The sequence below is a fragment of the Vanellus vanellus genome (genome assembly GCF_965231255.1).
Source record: "Vanellus vanellus genome assembly, chromosome: 10".
Taxonomy (NCBI): domain Eukaryota; kingdom Metazoa; phylum Chordata; class Aves; order Charadriiformes; family Charadriidae; genus Vanellus; species Vanellus vanellus.
This window is the reverse complement of record NC_138915.1, coordinates 13,227,693-13,233,692: the sequence shown is the minus strand read 5'-3', so window position 1 is coordinate 13,233,692 and position 6,000 is coordinate 13,227,693. Positions and strand designations below refer to the sequence as shown.

General features: G+C 50.5%; 1 protein-coding gene across 1 annotated transcript in view; it reads left to right on the top strand.

Annotated features, from left to right (window-relative positions):
• The first annotated feature begins 214 nt into the window (after positions 1-214).
• The window catches only part of LOC309675850 (rho GTPase-activating protein 20-like), a 38,334-nt gene continuing 32,548 nt past the window's right edge, over positions 215-6,000 (top strand). Inside the window, exon 1 of the mRNA XM_082488253.1 lies at positions 215-333. The gene's annotated coding sequence lies outside the window, so the exon portion shown is untranslated. The remainder of the gene's footprint in view (positions 334-6,000) is intronic.

Here is a 6,000-nt window from a genome sequence, read left to right as displayed (position 1 = left end):
CCATCCCGCTCTCCCGCCCCCACCACCTCCGGCCCACCGGCAGCGGCCCCCGGTGGCTCGGCCCGCCGCCGCGCCGCTCCGCGCCGGCAGGGGGCGCTGCCTCCCGGCCCCGCCCCAACTCCTCGCCCAGCCAATCCCTGACGCCGCCCGCGCTGGGAGGGTCCACCCCGCTCGCCCCGCCCCGCCCCGCCCCTCCCGGCCGGCCCGGGCCGCCGGCCCCGAGCCCCGCGCCGCGCCGAGCCCACTCGCCGGTCACCGCCGACCATGAGCCGCGCCGCGCCTCGGCCGCGGGCATGACAGCGGGGCCGCGCCCCGAGCTCCGCGCGGAGCCAGGCGAGTACCGCGGCGGCGGGGCGTTTCGGGGCGGGGGTGGGTGTGGGTGTCTCTTCGTACCCTTCCCCAGAGCTGCCTGCGTGTCGCGGGGGCTCCTGCGCGCCCCATCCCCCGGAGATGGCCGCGAACCGGGGAAGCCGGAGGGTCCGCGGTGCTGGACGAGCGCTGGGGGAGAACGAGCTGCCGGGCGAGGGGGAGGCGAAGGTGTCCCTGGTTGCCTGAGCCCGGCTGCCGAAAGGGGAGGGGGGCAGCGGGCGGTGGGAGAGCTGATGGTGGGTGTCTGGCGGCGTGTGCGGGGCTGGGGCTGGGGCTGGGGCCGGGGCCCCGCTTGGCTTTGGGCTGGGTCGGAAGGGGAATAACCTGAAAAATCTCTGCCGCGCGGCGTTCTGAGAGCTTCTTCGCTCGCGGCGTATTCGCAGAGTCGCTTTTCCAGAGCGGTGGCAGAATCGCAGCGCTTTTGCATCCCAGAGTTATTCCAGGAGACCCGTCAAGTTACTTTGCGTTCATGTCAGGACACAATGACAGGCAAAGCAGCTCTTCTGTTACCGCCTCGTATTTTTAGACTCGCCAGGAGAAACCACTGTCTCCTGCGGAGCGAGCGGAGCGTGTGGCACTTCTGCAGCGGAGCAGGGAGCGTGCTTGGTGGGGGAGAGATGCTCGGTCTGTACTGAACGGCAGCTGCCCTTTGGTGTTTTTTTAAATGCAATAGAACAAACAATAGAGTATCATATTAGCATGGAGTTAGCCCGAAATAATGGAAAATAAGAGGGCAAACTGTAAATATTATTCAAAATGCCAGCTTGAAATTCTCAAACGAATCATCCAAAACAAACAGTAGCTGAGTGGAACTATTTTCTTTGCAGGAAGTTTCCACTGGAATAAATAGCAAGTTCTGTTAAAAAAAATATATAAAAAATGTGCAACTAGTTGTAACACTTATAGTGCTTGCCAGGGGCTGGAGGGTGCCCACAACCCGAGAGATCCTTGTGATCCAGGGTGGTGTTTTATTGCAGCGTTTGCTGCCAGTTCTTTAGAGACAGTTGCAGTTTTTACCTGTGGGTCCTACCTAAGACAGAGGTGTCTGTTTTTCCCTTTACCTTCCCATCTTCTTCTACATTTAGAACATTCCTTAATGTTCTTTTTCCTAACCAGACCTCTGTCTTCTGATGCCTCTGTGCAACCCAGACAAAGCGTTGCTGTGATATGCCAACTCTACATTACCTGCAGAGACGGAAAATGAGGGCCTTTAACAGTGTGTTCTTTGCCTCAGCATCACAGCTGGTTGCTAGCTTGCACAACCAGAGCAGCAGGGCCGTGGACACCTGTTTCTGCAGGAGCTTGGAGCTCCTACGTAGACTGTGTTCCCTGGGATGCATGGAGCACCACCAGGCACCGTACCTCAGCCTTCCCAGTGATTTCTTCAAGGACCTGGTTGTCAGTTTGTCCATATGACTTTAAGCTAATTAAACCACTGGTGCTTGATGGGATATGTGTAAATGGCAGTGTTCCTGGTCATGGGACAGCTGCCCAAATGACTTGCTGAGACCTGGCACAGCTCATGCCTGGCTGCAGGGAAGTTCCTGGCTGTGTTTCCTGGGCCCCTGGGCTGGTGCTCTCCAGGGCACACCTAAAGAGAAGTAAAGCATTTAGTTTGTGAGCCAGAGAGAAAGTGGTCAGGAGGCCGTTTTGATATGCATAGACCTTTTAAAGCTTCTCCCCAAGGTTTGCAAGTAAACAGTTTTCTCAAAGCTCTCACTGCCTGGGCAGGCAGTTAGCTTGATTGGGAAGCCTATTTATTTAACGCCCTCTAGTGATGTTTTAAAAACTAACATAGATTCCTTTCATGAGGAAAACAAATATTAAAGTTTATTGGTTTAAAAAGATTTACATTTTCTGAGAGCCAACTGCTTCAGGGAATCCTTATCAAACACAATACCACACTTTGGATGGGTGCATAACCTAATTTTGGATAGGCGTCTCCAGCCATGGAGACATAATGATAGTCTCTGCCTCCCCTGCAGACTCCTCAGTGATGCTCAGGGAAGGTTTTCCCATCAACAGCACTGGACGCAGTTCCTTTCTTGTGACCTGTCTTTACGTGCTGCTGCACTTTAGGTTTCAGCTGAAGTCACGTGCAGATCGCTTAATGTGGCTCTGGTCTAGGTGTGCTTGGCATTCACAGAAGGGACCATTTATGCTTCTTGGTGCTTCACCTTGGTTCATTCTAATTCAGCTAGGCTGGCCCCAGAAGTGGGAAGTGTGTGGCATTGTCTTTGCAGAGGAGCTAGCTCCAGGGGATAGAAGTCTTTTAGATTGTTACCAGGGGATGTGACTCGAGCATCTGTGTCGTCAGACTGGTTTTACTTCATAGGTATGGGAGATGTTGAGGAATGTACATTGATATGGTTTCTCTTAATTAACCTGAAGATGTAGTGGATGTTCGTTCTTCATGATTAGACATGAGGGATCTCTGATCCTCTCCTGCTTGTAATATGGGAGATTCTGATTTGTGGCTCTGACGCAGAGATCCTTCTCGTGAATCCTTTCCTAGTCCCTCGTTAACAGCATTACACCAGCACGCCGTACTCTGCCTTCCTGCCTGCCACAGGTTCACCACCCCTCTGCTGCTGCACCCTCTATCGCGCCAGCACCCTCACTAACACCCCCAGACTCCTGTAGTTGCTCTGCTCACCTTCATTCTCATATTACTCACTCCTCCACCCTTGCCAGGGCCACCGTCGCAGCAGGTAGGGCTCCAGCAGATCCAAATACGCAAATACGCACACTCTGAAAATGCCTACAGCAGCGCTCAGCCACTCCCGCTGTTCCTTGCCTGTGTCCTGCTTAGGGCTCTGTGTGGTCACACCTGCGTTGCGCTGCACCCATCTCAAACGAGCCCCCCCCAGCAGCCTCTGGAGCACCAGCAGCACATCGCCTATTTGGCCGGGCTGCTCAGGAGCCAAGCCATATCCTCTGGCTGGAAGCTGACGTGCAGTGGTGACCCAGAGGTGGTACTAAAGTATGGTGCCCATCTGATCTGCAGGGCTGGTTTCTCAGCCAAGGCAGGAAATCTGCCTTGCCAGCTCCTCACCTCTCCATGTGCTTCTGGTTAGGGACCTGCCATCTCCTCAGGATATTCTCTTTGACTTGTCTGTGAAAATCTCATCAATATGAGTACTTAAGCCTAGTAGAGCAAATAACAAGTCCGCTTAACAGTATCTGCTCCATTTCATCCAGAGGTTGATACTTGTGGCAGTTACTGTGATTTAAAAAAAACAAACAAACAAAAAAAAACCCCACACAAAAAACCAACAACCCCAAAAAAACAATAAACCCCACTTCTGTTCATCTTCCACTTCTCCACATTTTCTCCTGAGGGATCTTAGAGCTGTGGGAAAAAGGACTGGGCAGGGATGGGTGCACAGGAGATCAACCCCTCTTTTCTTGTCTGCGCAGTGCTGTCCTCCTCGTGTTCCTCTGAGAGCAAATGGCAGGGCAGATAAGGACATGGAAGTTTCCAAAACCTGGCACCCATAGTTAGCCCCTCTGAAAACAGGGAGGGTGGAGTCCAGCTTGTGGCATGTGAGAGAAACCGAAGCAAAACAGGATGTTTTTGTGATTTGAAACTTATTTTTCATAATTCCTGTTGAAAGGCTTGTTTTGGTTTGGTTTTGAAGTTGCCTGCCGCGGTTATTGGGAAATTTATCAGGCAAAGAGCTTTGTGCATGTATGTGTGTGTATGCAGATATGTACGTGCATGCGTGCTTGTGTAGGGAGAGCAAATGAAGAGGCTGCTCTTCAGGCTCAGGATGATTTTCTACCTAAAAATTAATAAAACCAATAAGGACTAAGTGATGGGAAATATAAATTCCATCTATGTAGCTCTTCTATGAATCTTGTGGGACAATTGTTTTCTGCTCTGAACAGCTCAAAATTGGAAAGATTCTATCAAATTATAAAGAATTTATCACAGACCCACAAAAATGCTCATGGCTGGAGGTATTAGTTTACACATAAACGTGTGTTAAACCCAAGTAATGGGAAATGAACCACGAGGGGCAGGTTAGGAAGCCTTTGGGATTGTCTGTACCCCATAATGTGTCCTATATTTGGCCTAGTTTCAGCTGATAGTTTGCACACTAGTTCTTGTAGAGGTTAAGGCAAAAATTAAATACTGGGAGAAATGAAGGCGTGGAATAATACATGAATCAGAGTAAGTGTCTTTAAATAGAATGTTTCTCGGAGTTTTCCACTGCCTGCCCCTTCAGGCTGCGCCAGAAATAGAGGCACAGAGAGCGACATCTCCAAAAAACCCCACAGCCGCTTGCCGGCGCAGGCTGGGTGCTCCCAGGAGAAGGTGGGACCTCTGTGTCGCAGTGTCTCCTTTCTGCCCCTCGGTCCTACAGAGCAAAAATGCCTCCCTGGCCCCAGCCTGTGCCCTCGCATGGGGTATGAGGAGTCGTTATGCTGTCTCGCCTTTTCCTGGTTCATTGGAGATGCTGTACCCACTCTTGTAAGTCCTACCCTCTGCAAAGCGCTGGCGTTTTATCATTGACTTCAGTGGAACAAGACATTTTCTGCCTTAATTGTTTCTTCTCCTTGGGTCATCGATGAGTTTCTGCAGTAGCTTGCAGCAGTTGCTCCCATGAATAATTATAACAGCCTTGTGTAAGGAACTTAATGTGAATAGTTTGATTCCACTGCTTTTTCCACCTCTTGTGCTATCAGAGAACTGGGACACGTTCTTTGAGGCCACACAACTTGAGTTGCATTGGTTCATAGCAAGAGCTTTTTACTGTAAGAATGTGCATATTTGTTAGCCTCACTTGGCAAACTAACCCCTGGCCTCCCGGTTATTTGATCTCTGAGCTCTTCATCCTCTGTGATTAGCTTCTCTTCTTCGCTTTCTCGGTCCACTGGCAGCTCTTCAGGCTGTGTTTTCAGGCCCCTCCTTCACACCTTCTTTTTTACATGGGCTCAGCTCACATAGTGCTGCTCCTGCCTGCCTTTCCATTCCTGACCCTTGCCCAGCCGCTCAGCGGTGTCTTTCTCTTGGCCTCTGTCACTGTTCAACCCTTAATGTCTTCCTGCAACTCCAAAAACTGGCATAAAAGTGCAATTGTTTAAGCCAAAGTCTACTTTTATTTACCCAGCTCGTGTAACTTTAGACTCGCAGCTCCGCTGAAATCCGTGATGTTTGGATCCTCATTTGAGGCTGGGATGCCTATTTTTCATTTCCATCAACTGCAAAATTCTGTGGGATTAAATCTCACGATTCAGCACAAACCTATCATGAGTTCTGAGGAGGAGTTCGACAGTGGATGTTACTAATAAATTTGTTACCCGTCCTGACGCTGACAGGCAGATGAGCAAGCAACAGAACGAGGAAAATGCCTTTCATGGTGCGTGTGCTAGCAGAGGTGCTGTTGATTAACCCATTTTTCAGCCAGGCAGCTCTGAGAATGCCGTTTAACAACCCCTAGTCCATATAGTGCTAACAGGATGCTTATAAGGCATTGAGGGATTAATGTTCAGCTCTAATGAAATCCAGATGCACAGAGCTGCCTCTTTTCAAGGTCTTTTCTATGTCCAAGCTGCAAATAAAATGATTTAATCATGGTAAATAGATGATAAACACCAGACTTGCAACATGGACTGGGCACTGAA